Here is a 16,836-nt window from a genome sequence, read left to right on the forward strand (position 1 = left end):
ATATTAAATGCCTTAAAAGCTCCCGCATTACTGTATTCATTTTGTTTAATTCAGTGTTTTTCAGGCACTATTGATAATGGAACTCCTTTTCCTAAGGTAATGTTATTAACATTAGCACCACATTAATATGCTGGTTTAACAGCATGCTGGTCTTTTTTATGGTTGTGAAAACTTTCTATAGTAATTGCTAACATCAGATGTACACACAACCATGGTTCTCTAAATATACAGAACAAAACTCCCTGCACTGGTTAATTCTTACAGCAGGTGCTTAAGTGCTGTGTGAGATATGACACATGAAGATGTAAATAATAATAGAATTATAATTTTGTAGGATGCTGTCTTGTTTATAGTTCAGGGCTTCACGGGGAGGAAATAGTCACTGTGTTGTAGGAAATGTTCCTGGAGAAAGGGAGGACACTGGACATGGGAAAAGGCAACTTGGACTGAACTGCAAGATCAAGGTCAGAAAGGTGCCTCACCGCAGGACAGGTTTTCTGCTGGTGGTTGATTCAACCAAGGTTCAGTTGTGTCTTCTGCAAAGTGGGCTTATGGAGTAGACAGAATTCTAAGATGGTCCTCTCAAGATTCCTGTCCTCTGCTTATTTAGCCAAACACAAATTTAGGTATTGCTGTCAAAGGATTTTGCAGATGGAATGAAAGTCCCAAGTCAGTTGAGCTTATAATATAGAGATGACTGTGTGGACCTAATCTAATCACATATCCTTTTAAAGTAGAGAGTTTTCTTAGCTGGTGTGAGAATAAGTCAGAGAGACAGGTTTCTGCCAGCTTGAAGAAAGAAAGCAAACATGTGACCTATGTTGTGAGGGGGTAAGTAGCTTCTAAAAGCTGAAAATGAGCCTGACTAATGGGCAGCAAGACAACAAAGACCTCTGTCCTTCACTTGCAAGGAAATGAATATTTAGAAGAGAACCTCAAGCCTCAGATGAGTATGTGCAGCTTGATTTCAGCCTGTGTGACCTGAGCAGAGGACCCGGCTAACTTGTACTTGGGCTCCTGACCCAAGGCAATTGGGAGATAATCAATTTGTGTAGTTTCAAGTTGCTGAATTTGTGCTAATTTGTTTAGGCAGCACTAGAAAACTAAAATGGCCTATTACCCATTCTGTCTTGTCAAGATGAAAAGTGACAGGACATGACATATGTGAAAGCACATTGTAAAGCGTGAAGACCAGTGCACGTGTCAAAGTTCAAAATGGACCCTATGAATCCCTACCCCAAACCTGCTTCTCACCGAGCCTTCCCTACTTCAGCAATTGCTACCATCATTCAGCTAACACAAGCTTAAAGTCCAGGAGTTACCTTCTTTCCTTCTTTACTTTTCTGTATCCTCATCATCTAATCTACCACCAAGTGTTGGTTTGCATAGTGCCCGGCACATAGAAAGCCCTCTAAAATGTTTGCTGAGTAAGTGAATGATAATTATGCCCTTAATTAAGTCACCTAGAAAATTGCATCCAGGAGTTACTTCCTCTTTGGGCTGTCTGTCATTGTGCATGGTGGAAGATTAGAATTTTTTTTTTTTTCATAAGTACTTACTCCCTTCCCCACTCCCCACTTCAGTGGAAGAAGTCTCTGTTCTGCCTTAATCATGTTAAGCTTAGCCATGGATCAGCTCTGACCCATGGAGAAGATGGAAGTGACAATCAACAGTTTTGAACTAAGGTCTTAGGAGGGATCAGTCTTTCCACCTGCCCACTGTGGGAGTGTCTGAGCTTCATATTAATAGAACACATGCTGGGTATCTGCTCCCTTTCAACCTGAACCTCAGGATGAGACACACAGACCAGCCTCCCCAGTTGCCTTGGGTCAGGAGCCCAAGTACAAGTCAATGTCCGCACCTTTCACAGGCTGAGGCAGAGCTGTCCCAGCCAACTGCAGACCTGTGTAAATAATTGTTTAAGCCACTGAGTTTGGGATTTGTTTGTTATGCAGTATTAGAAGAGCAGTAGTTGACTATTACATTTTCCCAAGGCTGTAATGCTTCTCCAATCTAAGAAATAAGGTGCCCCAGTTCAGCGATTTAATGAGGTTATTTAAAAGCTGATTTCTGTCAGTTAATTATACTGAACACTCACTCATTTTGAGGCTGAAGAGACATAAAACCAGAAGGAATATTAGAAATCATTCAGTTTGCAACTGTCATTTTTCAGATAAGGAAACTGATGCCCAGGCATGCCCCAGCCAGTATCATTAATTTGTTCTAGAGAGGATTGACGTCCAGAGCTCCTAAAGCAGTGCCTCGAAGGCCCTAATGGGAGAATTTGATGATAAGGAGGCCAAATTATATGTGGAAATCAGCTCATTTTGTAACTTTCTTTGAAATATGCAAAGAGCAAGAAGCCTAATAAAAGGCAACAATGGGAAAAGCAGGGCATATTTTTAAATATTCTTTGGGATGAAACTACCATGTGTACTTATTAGCTGTGGTCATTCTGAGACATAATTTTAGGTAATTGATATGCTAATTCTACACAGCCTTATGTTTTGATCTCAGCTGACCCACTGGATCTAAATTTTGATTCGATTAAAAGAATAGGTGACATGGAGTTGGCCTTCTTTGGTAGCTCAGATGACAAAGAATCTGCCTGCAATGCAGGAGACCTGGGTTTGATCCCTGGGTCAGGAAGATCCTCTGGAGAAGGGAATAGCTACCTACTACTGCCTGTTTTACAAATACAACTGTACTTACCTTTGAAAAAAAAAATGACATATGGCATTTTTAAGGGGATTAGATAAGGATTGTCATATTTGATGGATTTTTTAATTTGGGAGAGGCCACAATCTTCAGAATTTCCTTTAGATTATAAAAATTGTACTTTATAATTTGTCTACTGTAATATCAAGATGTTATGAAATTGTAACTTCCAGAGGCTCCTGTATCATTAGTTCAGTACTTCTTCACTCCTTGCTGTTTTTACCTGGTAGGCATCTTGGCCAACTATCACATTTAATTGCCTTGGAAATTCTATAGGTTTTATAACTGTAGTAATTCAAATCCAGGTGTACTATATTGCAATAATTAAATATATTTGATTTCTTTTTTAAAGAATTAAGAATGTCTTTGACATCAGTCTTAGAAATATCTTTTTTGGTTCTGTCTCCTCAGGCAAGGGAAACAAAAGCAAAAATAAACAAAATGGGACTCCATCAAACTAAAAAGCTTTTGCACAGAAAAGGAAACTATCAACAAAATGAAAAGGCTGCCTACTGAATGGGAGAAGATATTTGCAAACCATATATATGATTAACATCCAAAATATATATCAGTATAAAAGAAATCCAATGAAAAACTGGGCAGAGGAACTGAATAAACACTTTTCCAAAGAAGACACACAAATAGATGAAAAAATGTGCCAATAGGCATATGAAAAAATGCTCAACATCATCAGGGAAATGCAAATCAAAACTGCAATGAACTATCTCCTTACACTCATTAGATCTCTATTGTCAAAAAGAAACAAATAACAAGTGTTGGTGATGACATGTAGAAAAGGGAATCCTTGTGAACTGTTGGTGGGTTTGTAAACTGGTGCAGCCTCAATGGAAAATAGTGTGGAGATTCTTCAGAAAAGTAAAAATAGAACTACCAATGCTGGTATGTATCAAAAGAAAATGAAAACATTAATTCAAAAAGATATATGTACCTCAGTGTTCATGGCACCATTATTTATATTGCCAAGATATGGAAACAACTTGTGTGAATATAATTTTTGGAAGAATTTTTTTTCTTTTATTGATTTGAATTGCTTTTAAATAACTAAATATATAACAGACTGTTTCTTAACATTCTATAAGACTCAATTTTTCTGTTGTTTAATTCCTGTTTCACTACCATAGTATTAGAAGTATTGTACTTTTTTCAATTAATTTAATATTTGGTTGAAGTCTTTTAAAATTATTTAACTGGTGAAAAATTCTTAATAAATCTTCCCTAGCTATTTCTTTTTAATGAACTTTAGATTTATTTTCTTTGTTGTAAAAATCATATTGCAGTTTCAAATAGAATTAAGTTTGTAGTCTACATTAATGAAGAATTGATATCTTCCAATATTTTGTCTTTTTTAAATTGAAGTATTAATCAGTTTTTCATTAATCTGATCTTCTCTTATGTTCCAGTTTTCTTAATTTAGGGCTTTGACAAATATATTACTGCTTACTTCTAATACTACATATTTTTTAGTATTGTGAATTTTCATATTCAATGTGAATTTCCAATTACATTTTCTAAAGTGTAATTTCTTTTAAGTGCAAAATCTTTGTATTCTGTTTATACTTTACTATGACCTTTTATTAGATTTTAAATTGGCCCTTCATAAATACTCATACATATTTTTTGTAAGCAGTCATAGACAAATAATGAAATGTCGTTTTCTCCTTTCTGAATCTTATGCTTATTACTTCTTTTTCCTACTTTATTGTATTGGCTAAAGCTTTCAGATGAGGTGAGCTAATGGGCTTTGTTGTCTTTCTTCCCAGCTTTAATGAGAATGCCTGTAGTGTTTTACCAAAGTAGCATATTTTAAAGGCACTAGTGATTCTTGCTACTTAAAGGGATTCTAAGAGCATACTTGATATATATTTTGCAAATGGAATAATTATCTATTAATTTATCTTCTGTAAAATAAATCATACCTTTACTTATTAATTTTATGTTAGGAGTAGCATACCAGTGTCTGGTTTCTCTTACCCATTATATTAACATATCACTAGAGAATCTTCTTATTGCTAGCATCAGGAGCAATGGGATTAAGTCTATTTGAGGTACAGCATCCAAATGAACACAGAGGTTTAATTTCCTAGTAACTTACTCTTACAGCTGTAGTCTAGCATCTGTGTTTCAGTATATTTTGACAGAGAGAAAGACTTTAAAATACAGAGAAAAATGAAAATAGTAGTTAGATATTTTCGGACTTAGGGTTTTTTTTCTTTGTATTGGCAGACATTTTTGTTTTGTTTTCTGTTTTATTTTTTGCTTATCATAACTGATCTATTTTCTGGACAGGGCTCGAACAGCATTCATTCTGACTGGTTAAATATTTGTCCTTACTGATTATTATCTGTGTGTTCTTAACCGATAATAAATATATTGACTGTCACCTCAGATTGTGAGACAATTGGTCATTCACTGAAAAATAATACTTTTAATCTCAAGTACCATTCATCTCTGCATTCCTAGTTATTGGAACATAAAGTCATTTTCAGAATTTCTCTTCTGACTACCAGAGGGAAATGTCAATATTAAAAAAAGAAGAAAGACTTGTCTTTATCAATTGATTAATATCTACTGACTGTCCAGGATAACTCAGGTCATTGATAAGTGCTACAGAAGATACAAGAGTTATATAGACCATTTAATGGGCAAGTATTTCCAGTCTAGGATTCTGGACAGTGAAACGATAGGCCTCTATTACTTAGTGCAACTTAAATATAAGGGTATTATCCTTCTTTTCTTTCTTCCAAACTCAGCATTGCCTTTCCTCAGGGAAATGTCTCTCTTTTCCCATGTGGAGTCCTGGCAGTTAAGGTTACCTTGCCTTTGCAGTTGTTTACATCCAGGATAGCTCAGAAGACCGCCCAGGTTCAATGAGTGACAAATCATTGCTGACTATACAATGTAATTAAAAAGCACAGGCATTGATTAGCGATGAGCTAAACCTAAGACCAAAAAGTGAGAGACCCAGAATAGCTGGCAAAACTTCTCATTGGATCTGTCTGAAATGGAAGATGTTTGCCCCTGCAGGCATGGCGCAAGGCCCATTGTGCATTTCCATTAGAGATCTGCGCTGAATCCGAGCATGCCATTGATGTTGGCCTATTTATGAAAGGCTGTTGAAAGAGGTTTCGGAGCTAATTGAAAAGAGATGTTTCTGCACTGCAGTCACTTCAAACAACATGGCTCCAAAATCTGTTTCAATCGTTTGGAAACAAGTGCGTCTCCATAATTTGCACACAAAATTTAAACAAAAGATTTGAAACGAAAGCTCCGTTGGCATCTAGTAAGATTTGGGTATTTAAAAAAAATTATGAATTGGACAGTAGGCTGAGTTCATTATAACAGTTCCTGCCCACAACTATCTGTGCCTTCATCTTGTTGTCTGTTCCCGTTTTCAGGGATGTCAACTGCAGCTGCCTAAATCTACGTTGTCTGGAGACAGGGCATATAGTTTTAACAGAGTGCTATCAACTACTGTTCAGTTACAAATTTTTATCTTCTAGGAAAGAAGAATTTCTCAAAACCTACTTTGCAAAAAGAAAAACTAATAATAACAAAATGACACCCTAAACATGCTCCCACAAGATTTTTCTCAAGGTAGAATGTAGTAGAAAAAACTTCAGAGGAAGCCGAACCTCAACCACATTGAAAATTGAGTGAATTTATGTGAACAGAATGCAAACATAATTATTAAAAAATGTTCTCCCCTAGGCAGTTTTCAATCAAGATCTGAAAGCATTAGCAAACATTGATTTCTCCCATAACACTTGTACTTATTATTGGATCTGATTTTTGTCTATTCTTAAAGCAGAAATTGAGGTCTGATAACTGAAGCTGGTGTGGCCAAGTTTATAAGTTAGCCATTGCCCACTGGGTAGGAAAACAGGGGTTGATGTATAGTTAGTCCTCAAAGCAGAGGGAGAATCAAGTTCATTGTTATTATCTCAATTATCATAATTATTCTGTCCTTAATGTTTTAACAACATGTTTTTTTTTTTTTTCCAAAGTTGGGAAGACTGGTGCCAAGCATTTTACCTGGTTAGGCATGTATACGGGCTGAACCAAAAATAAGACATATTTATTACTGGCCCCTTATTTTAGTATGGTTTAAGGCCAACAATTAGGCTTTAAAAGTTTGACTACTGAGGGGAATACAGAGTCCCAGTTTATATGACGGATAGAGAAGGGTGTTTAAGGCTTAACTGCCATAACATCAATTAGATTTCACCACAGCTGAGATAATTTTATTGTTTGAATGACTGAAGTAACTGGATTAAAATGGTAGGTGAGATTACTTGGGTCATGTTTCTGACTGAGTTCTTTTAGCTTAGAAGAAACGTATCCATTGCCCAGTACACCGCTTGGTCTGACAACAGAAAATATCCTCACATCATTCCTCATTCTGGCTCGAGTGCTCAGTGGCTGTTTTGTCATTCCATATCTTCATCTGCTTCTTGAGGGTAAAAGCAACTTTGAGAGATTAGAGGGCCTTCAGAAGAGGTGACACAGATGGTAAGAATGTAGGGGAAAAAGGAGTGAGGCAGTCCTGGCATTCACTTTCCTTGGAAGATTCAAAACTGGCTTGGGGCAATGTAGACAATTTAAGATTTCCTGATTCTGCCTCCTCCCAGGTAGCCATGGTGCAGTACACTTTCTGTCCAATAGGTGTTCGTGAACTACAGTGGTAGAGTTTTAGTGCCTCTGGCTTGAACTGAAACCATCTTGAGCACCATGCCTAGCTCATCTGGTTTTCTGTTTGTTGCTAAGTCGTGTCTGACTCTTGCAAACCCATGGACAGTAGCCTGCCAGGTTCCTCTGTCCATGGGATTCTCTAGGCAAGAATACTGGAATAGATTGCCATTTCCTTCTCCAGGGGATCTTCCCAACCCAGGAATCGAACCCTGGTCTCCTGCATTGCATGCAGATTCTTTACCAACTGAGCTACGAGGGAAGTTTTCTGTGACTTTCCTCAACTAATGCAGACTTCCGGGAGCTGACCTTTGAGTTTGATCCCAGGTGAATTTTGGGGGGATGTCTTAGAACTTCAGAGCTGCAAGGGAGGTGAAATGCACAAATACACAAGGTAGTGATGGATAGTGAAAGGGTTGAAAACAAACTGATCTCATCTGAAGGGCACCGAGTAGAGCGCTGGCTATGCGGGACCTCGTATATTGATATAATGATTGTTTGATTGTTTAGAAATGGAAAAGCAGCAATGTATTTTAAGGGGTGCTAATTCTTATAACCAATTATATCTTATCACCGATCAGTTATAAGATATAAGATATCTTATAACCAATTCAGTATTTATGGAAGAAGGGATGAGAAGAGGCATAGAACAGGTCAAGTAATCTTATGCTTATTATATGCCAGGCATTGCACTGTTCTAAGCATCCTCTTGTGCCCCTTATTCCCACTTTATAGGTGGAGAAAGTGTTCTCCAAGCAGAGGGAGGATCTGATGTATGTCCAAGGTCAGGGCCACACATTGATTTTCAAACCTAGGTATATCTTAAGCCATTCAACTTTCATTTATGTCAGAGTAAAAAGCAAAGAGAATATACAAGAGGAGAAGGAAAATGATTATAGACACAAAATCAAGATTTGTAGATAAACTGACTCTCTGAAAGTTAAATATTTCTCAAGTAGTTTCCCCATTATTTTCTAGAGGTATGAGAGCTGAGATCATGGGGAGTGGTATGGGCTAGCCATCTGAAAAGCCCAGAACTGCCTTACCGATGTGGCTAAAATTCTACTATTAGGGATAATAGTGTGTGTGCGTAGGGCTGGAGGAACTGGGAAACAGACAAGTTTAAGGCATAAGTTGTCTTAAATTATAAGTTCAATTTGAGAATAGTAGTGCAATTAAGCATTGAGCTTTAATGTGAGTAATTTTTTTTAAAAAGACAGTTTTTCAGAGCACTTTTAGGTTCACAGCAAAATTGCGTGAAAGGTATATTGATTTCCCCTTATTCCCTATACCCACACATGAATAGCCTTCCCCATGATCAACATCCCCCACCAGAGTAGTGTATTTGTTGCGACTGATGAATCTACATTGACACATCATCATCACTAAGAGTCTATAATCTACATTAGGGTTCACTCTTGGTCTAGTACATTCTTTAGATTTGGACAAATGGATAATGACATGTATTCATCATTATGGTATCATACAAAGTATTTTCACAGCCCTAAAAATCCTCTATGTTTGCCCATTCATCCTTATCTTTCTCCCACAAACCCTTAGCAACCACAGATGTTTTTTGCTGTCTTCATAGTTTTGCCCTTTCCAGAATGTCATATATTTGAAATCAAACAATAGGTATGATTTCGGACTGACATTTTTCATTTAGCAGTGTGGATTTAAGTTTCCTGCATGTCTTCTCATGGCTTGGTAGCTCATTTCATTTTAGTATTGAATAATATTTTATAGTCTGGATGCTTATTTATCTGTTAGCCTATTGAAGGACATCTTGGGTGCTTCCAAGTTTTGACAATGATTAATAAAGCTGCTATAAATATCTGTATGTAAGTTTTGGTGTGGACAGAAATCTTCATATCCTTTTGGAAAATAGCAAAGAGTACAATTGTTGGATTGTATAGTAAGAGTGTGTTTAGATTTTTTTAATTTAAATTTATTTATTTTAATTGGAGGCTAATTACTTTACAATATTGTATTGGTTTTGCCATACATCAACATGAATCCGCCACAGGTGTACATGTGTTCCCCATCCTGAACCCCCCTCCCACCTCCCTCCCTGTACAATCCCTCTGGGTCATCCCAGTGCACCAGCCCCAAGCATACTATATCCTGCATTTTGTAAGAAACTTGTGAGAAACTTTTTTAAGAAACTTGTGACACTGTCTTCTGAAGTGGCTACACCATTTTACATTTCTGGCAGCAATGAATAGTTTGTGTTGCTCCACATCTTTGTCAGTGTTTAGTGTTGTCAGTGCTCCTGATTTTGGCCATTCTAATAGGTGTCCAGTGGTATCTCACTGTTGTTTTAATTTGCATTTCCCTGATGACATGTGATATGGAGCATTCATATGCACAATTACTATCTTTATGTCTTCTTTTCAGAGAAGGCAATGGCACCCCACTCCAACACTCTTGCCTGGAAAATCCCATGAATGGAGGAACCTGGTAGGCTACAGTCCATGGGGTCGCTAAGAGTTGGACATGACCGAGCGACTTCACTTTCACTTTTCACTTTCATGCATTGGAGGAGGAAATGGCAACCCACTCCAGTGTTCTTGCCTGGAGAATCCCAGGGACAGTGGAGCCTGGTGGGCTGCCGTCTATGGGGTCTCACAGAGTCGGACACGACTGAAGCAACTTAGCATGCATGCATGCGTGTCTTCGTTGATAAGTGACTGTTAAAACCTTTGGTTAATTTTAAAATCAGGTTGTTTGTTTCCTATTGTTGGGTTTTAACATTTATTTGCATATTTTAGATGACATTAGTTTGTCAGATGTGCCTTTTGCAAATATTTTCTACTAGCCTTTCATTCTCTTGACCATGTATTTCACAGAGAAGACATTTGTAGTTTTATGAAGTCCAGCTTATCAATTCTTTCTTTGATAGATGATTTTTATGTTGTATCTAAAAATTCATCACCAAACCTATGGTCTGCTGGATTTTTTCCTATGTTATCCTCTGGTAGTTTTATAGTTTCACATTTTATATTTAGTCTATGATCTATTTTGCATTAATTTCTGTAAAGGGCAAAAGGTCTGTGTCTAGATTTATTTTCTGCATGTTTATGTTTCTGCCCAGTTGTTTTAGCATCATTTTTTGAAAAAAAATTATCTTTGCTCCATCATGTTTGCTTTACTCCTTTGTAAAAGCTCAGTTGACCCATTTATGTGGGTCTGTTCCTAGGCTCTCTATGTGTTCCATTGTTCTATTTCTATTCTCTTACCAAAACCGCACTGTCTTGATCCTCCAACTTTATTCTTCCTCATTATTGTGTTATTTTGGGTCTTTTGTCTCTCAGTGTTAATTTAGAGTCAGTTTGTCAACATCTTCAAAATAACTTATAAAGATTTTTATTGGGATTTCATAGAATCTATAAGTTGGGAAGAACTGATATCTTGACAATATTGTCTACTATCAAAGAACATGCATTCTCTCTTCACTTACTTAGTTCTTTGATATTTCCTCAGAGTTTCATAGTTTTCTTCATAAAGATCTTATACATATTTCATTAGTGGTATACCTAAGTATTTCATATTTTGGAAGTGCCAATATAAATGGTATTAGGGCTTTAATTTCAAATTCTACTTGTTCATTGCTGGGGTATAAGAAAGTGTTTGACTTTCATGTGTTAACCTAATTGCTCATTAGGTCAAGGAGTGTTTTTGTCCATTCTTTGGATTTTCATCATAGATTTTCATATCATCTGTGAACAAAGATTATTGTATTTCTTCCATCACAATCTGTATACCCTTTATTTCTTTCTCTTGTCTTACTGCATTAGTTAGGACTTTTACTATACTACGATGTTGTAAAGGAGTGCTGTTATGGGACATCTTTGCCTTATACTTGATCTTAGCAGGAAAACTGAGTGTCTCATCATTAAGTATAATGTTAACTGTATGCTTTTTGTAGATAGTCTCTATCAAGTTGAAGAAGTTGCTCTCCATTCCTAATTTGTGAGCATTTTCATCATAAACAGGTATTGGAGTTTGTTAGATGCTTTTCTTCATCTATTGATACGATTATGTGTTTGTTCTTTTTTAGCTTGTTGATGTGATGGATTACATTTATTGATTTTTAAATGTTTTGCTCAGAACTTTTACATCTATGTTCACAAGAGATATTGTTTTGCTGTGTTCTTTTTTTGAAATGTCCTTGTTTGGTTTTTCTATGAGGATATTGTTGGCTTCATAAAATGAGTTGACAAGTATTCCCTCTGCTTCCATCTTTTGCAAAAGATTATGGAGAACTGGTATAATAAGTTAAATGTTTCTTACAATTCACTAGTAATCCCATCTAGACCTAGCACTCTCTGTTTTTGGAAGGTTATTAATTATTGACACAATTTCTTTAGTAGATGTAGGCCAGCCAATTCAAATTGTCTAATTCTTCTTCTCTGAGTTTTGGCAAATTGTGTCCATAAAGAAACTGGTCTATTTCATCTACATTATCAAATTTGTGGGTATAGAGTTGTTCATAATATTCCTTGGTTTTCCATTTAATGTCCATGGGGTTTATAATGATGTCCTCTTTTTAACTTCTGATATTAAGTCATCTGTGTCCTCTTTCTTATTTTCTTAGTTAGCCTGGCTAGAGATTTATGGATTTTATTTATCTTTTCTAAGAGTTGACTTTTAGTTTTGCTGATTTTCTCTATTGATTTCCTGTTTTCAATTTCATTGATTTCTGCTTTAACTTTTTATTACTCTTTTTTACCTGCTTATTTTGGACTCAGTTTGCTCTTTTTTTCTTCTGTTGTTGGATAGAGTAGTCTAGAGATGTCCATTGTATTAAATTGATTGATGGTGTTATTGAACTGAACTGTGTCCTTATTGATTTTTTACCTGCTGTATCTGTCCATTTCTGATAGAGGGTTTTGAAGCCTCCAGCTGTAACAGTGGATTCATCTATTTCTCCTTTAAGCTCTATCAATTTTTGCCTCACATATTTTGACACTCTATTGCTAAAAACATACATATTGAGGATTGTTATATCTTCTTGGAGAATTGACCCTTTTATTGTTATAGAATGCCCCCTTTTTATCCCTGATAACCTTTCTGGCTCTAACATGTGCTGTCTGGGATTAGTTACTCCTGCTTTCTTTTGATTAAAATTGGCATGGAATATCTTTCTCTATCCCTTTATTTTTAATCTATATGAATCTGTGGAGTTCATGTAGACAGCATATAGTTGGGTAGTGTTTCTAATCCACTTTGACAATCTCTGACTTTCTACAGGTGCATTTAGATCATTGATATTTAAAGTGATTACTGATATAGTTGGATTAATATCTACCATTTGTCCAAGGGACTCTCAAGAGAGATCAAACTAGTCAATCCTAAAGGAACTCAACCCTTAATATTCATTGGAAGGACTGATGCTGAAGCTGAAGCTCCAGTACTTTGGCCACCTGATGCGAAGAGCTGACTCTCGGAAAAGACCCTGATGCTGGGAAAGATTGAAGACAGGAGGAGAAGAGGAAGACAGAGGATGAGATGGTTGGATGGCTCACCGACTCAATGGACATGAGTTTGAGCAAACTGCAGGGCACAGTGAAGGAAAGGGAAGCCTGGCGTGCTGCAGTCCATGGGGTTGCACAGAGCTGAACACGACTTAGCGACTGAACAACAACAACATATTTGTTACAATTTTTTATTTGCTGCTTTGTTTTTTGTTCTTATTTTTGTCTTTCACTCTTTTTCTGCCTTTTGTGACTTTAAAGTTTCTTATAAGGCAGGTCTACTAACAACTGATTCTCTCAAGTTTTGTCAGAGAAAGTCTTGTTTTCTCCTTCATTTTTGAAGGATAATCTTACAGAGTACAGAGCTCTAGGGTTGGGGTTATTTTTTTTTTTTTAGTACTAATTATTTCACTCTACTTTTTCCTTGCTTGCATGATTTCTGAGAAGTTAGAAGTGATTCTTATCTTTGTTCTGCTAGAGATAAGGTGTTTTTTCCCTCTGGCTTCTTTCAGGAATTTTTCTTTATTTTTTAATTTTCTGCAGTTTGAAATGATATGCTTAAGTATAGTGTCTGTTATTGAAAACTTTTTTTTTTTTTTTACATTTATCCTGGTTATTGTTCTCTGACCTTTCTAGATCTATGGCTTGTTTTCTGACATTGATTTGGGGGAAAATCTCAGACTTCATTGTTTCATTATTTCTTCTGTTTCTTTCTCTCTTCTCTTTTTTCTTTAGATATTCTCATTACCCATATGTTATACCTTTTGTAGTTGTTCCTCAGTTATTATTCTATCCTGTTTTTTTTTTTTCAGTCTCTTTTCCCTTTGCTTTTCAGTTTTTGAGATATCTACAAGTTCAGAGATTCTTTCCTCAGCCATGTTCAGTTCACTGATAAGTCTGTCAAAGACTTTCTTCATTTCTGTTGCAGTGCTTTTGATCTTGAGACTTTCTTTTTGGTTCTTTCTTGGCATGTGTATTCCTCTGCTTACATAGCTCATCTGTTCTTGCATGTTATCTGCTTTATCCATTAGAGCCCTTACTATCTTATTCATAGTTGTTTTAAAATATGGATCTGATGTTTCATCTTCAAAATGTCATTTTTTATCTTTTAGTATGTCTTGTAATTTTTTCTTCATTGCTGGACACAGGGTACTGAGTTAAAAAAAAACTGCTGAAAATAGGCCTTTAGGACTGTGGTATGAGATATGAGGTGAAGGCAAATATTCTATAGATTTACGATTAGGTCTTGACCTTTAAGTGAACCTTTGCCTCTGAACTATGAACTTCACATGTACTTTTCTGATTTTTTCATTTCCTTGGGTGGAACAGGATGGCTAGAGTAGGCTGGAATTTGGTATTTCCTTTCTTCCATGTGGAAGACTCAATGTTCCAGAGCTGGCTATTTCCTTTCCCCTGGGTCACTAAGGCTGTGATAGAACCCCAGCAGGTTAGGTTCTGGTTAAATAGCTTCTCTTGAGGACAAACCTTGTTAAGAAGGACAGAATGTTCTAGTGCACCTCAAAATGGCTCCTTTCCCCCTCTTCTTGCCAGAAACACAAGTTGATTTTTCTTGGGTATTCACTGTGAAAATCTGGTAGAGCTTTAGAAGGTAAAACTCATGAAAATCTGCCCACCAATCCCCCCCACCCCCGCCCCCAGCAAATGACTTAGTGCCAGGAGTGTTTAACTCTCAAAGTTATTTACAATGAACCTCTAGCAACTTGTCAAGTTACACTTCAGATCTTCCTATCCCTGTACTGGTTCCTGAAGAACTTTCTGCTCTTGTGGATTATGATTCTCTGTACTCACTTGTCAGTTTCTTCAGTTCTGGGGACAGCTGTTTTCTCTCTTGTGGATCTAAGAAGAGTTGTTGATATGTTCAGTTTCTTTTTTTTCAGCTTTTTTCTTGTTGTTATGATGGAATAGCAACATCTAAGCTCCTTGCATGGTGGACTGGAAGTCAGAAGTCTCAGATTATATTTCCTGTGAATGATTTTTATATAGCAAACAACCTTTCTAAGACAAATGATAAATCTGCTTTTGCTTCATGGAAATTATTTTTATATTTTTTATTTTTCAAAATGTTTATATATTTTTTAAACTCAGTAGTATAGCCATGTGGTCTAAGAAGAAAAACATATAATCAAATATTCATGAAAAAGGTTGCTCACATAACTGCTCTTGTCCCCACTGCTTTCTATAGATGATCACACATGTTAGGTTCTTGTGTATACTTCTAGTATATAAAAGAAAAATCAAATTCTTGTGAATTTCCTTTTTCACACAAAGATCACATACAGTACATATTTTGTCTATATCTTACTTTTCCCTCCTAACAATATATCATAGAGATCTGAATATCTTCCCTTATTAATATAGCTTTATTTATCTTTTATACAGCTGCATAGTATTCCATTCTGTTGTGTAGTGTATTATAGTTTATTTAATCATTCATTATTGGTGAACACTTGGATTGTTTCCTATTCTGCAAACAAATAACCTGTTTTCAGGGTTGTTGGGATTTTTTTTTTTCTCATTTTGTATGTAAGCAAGGGTATCTATAGGATACACAACTAAAAATTAGGTTGCCGTGGTGTGTTTTTTTTATAGTATAGATATTGCCAGATTGTTCTCCACAAAAGCTATATTAATACAATAAACTCCACAGATAAACCCTGGTTTTCTGTTTATAGGTGTTAGCCATATTATAGGAGATATTGGAAAGTACAAAGGATTTCAAACCAGGGAACTTAGTTATCCATAATGAAAAAGAGTGAGATATAATAGTCACAAGTTTCCCTCCTACAAAGGCTTTTAAAAATGATGAGAATGCACACTTCCCATCATTAGCAGCACTATGCACTTCATGTTTAACATTAGCCTAATTCTGTGATCTTTTCTGATCACCGCAAAACCTCTCAACAGCTATTTCACCTGGAACAAGTTTCCTCAGAACAATAACTACTATTAGTCACTTAAATGACATAAAGTGAAATTTAGATGCTCCCTAGAGTAGAACTCAGCTTCCAGGTTCTTTGACCAGCTCACAGCATCACATTTCACTGCAGCTGTGGTGTGAGCTGGAAGTTTATGGCATGAAAAGCAGCTGGACTAAGCTTCACCAGGTGAGTAGCCATGTGACAGTGAAGTGATCTGGTCACGTGCTGCCAGCACTGTTTCAAGGGGCATGCTTTGCCAGCCAGCCATGAAGAGTCCTTCTGTCTCATATGCATGCACTTGGGTAGACTCTACAGTAAGGACGCTGAAGGCATCTAGCTGATAATTTCAGGTGAAGGGTTGATCGAGTTAGAAGTAGGCTCAATCTTGCTGTGTGTTCTTACTTGAGTCTGGGTGAGTAGGCTCTAAGGTTTTATAGAGAAAGAGGCAAGAAAATCAGTATTGCTTGGTACTGTGAATTTTTATTCTGCCATCTTATTGCAAAATCACAATCATCTAATACGCTTCCAGGAGGTTGGTATTTGAATCAGAATATATTTACTGTAGGCTATCCCATTATATAAGTATTCCAGTCTTTTTATTTTGGATCTGGAAGTTTCAACAAGAGAGAAGAAAAGCTTTCTGAAGCTCATGGGAAAAGGAGGGAAAGGATAAAAAGAACATGCTGTTTGTTGAATGCCTACCCTGCCAAACCGAGCTGGCTGTTGTACATGTAAGGAGAGACTAAAGCTAGGTTTTTGTTTTCCCATGAAACTTAGCAAGGGCTTTTTGATCTTAATGTTCTGGGTAGCTTTTCTGACCCAGAAAATGAAGACCAAAATCAAACAGTGTATTAGGTACATACATTATTATATGACAGGGAAAGAATGTTTGTTGAGGAGCTGATCGCATTTTAGATGTTGTACAGAACACTGTGGGTGCAACAAAATTAATTGTCTCTGTGCAGATAAGTCTGTCTAGAACACTGAAGTTATCA

At 36.4% G+C, this 16,836-nt stretch overlaps 1 long non-coding RNA gene across 2 annotated transcripts in view; it reads left to right on the forward strand.

The window, feature by feature from the left end:
* The window catches only part of LOC139178966 (uncharacterized), a 53,384-nt gene that overhangs the window by 23,750 nt on the left and 12,798 nt on the right, over positions 1-16,836 (forward strand). For both annotated transcript variants that reach the window (XR_011563408.1, XR_011563409.1), the window contains exon 2: positions 3,130-3,618. This is a non-coding gene — a long non-coding RNA (uncharacterized lncRNA). The remainder of the gene's footprint in view (positions 1-3,129; positions 3,619-16,836) is intronic.

Source organism: Bos indicus, chromosome 23 (genome assembly GCF_029378745.1).
Source record: "Bos indicus isolate NIAB-ARS_2022 breed Sahiwal x Tharparkar chromosome 23, NIAB-ARS_B.indTharparkar_mat_pri_1.0, whole genome shotgun sequence".
Lineage (NCBI taxonomy): Eukaryota > Metazoa > Chordata > Mammalia > Artiodactyla > Bovidae > Bos > Bos indicus.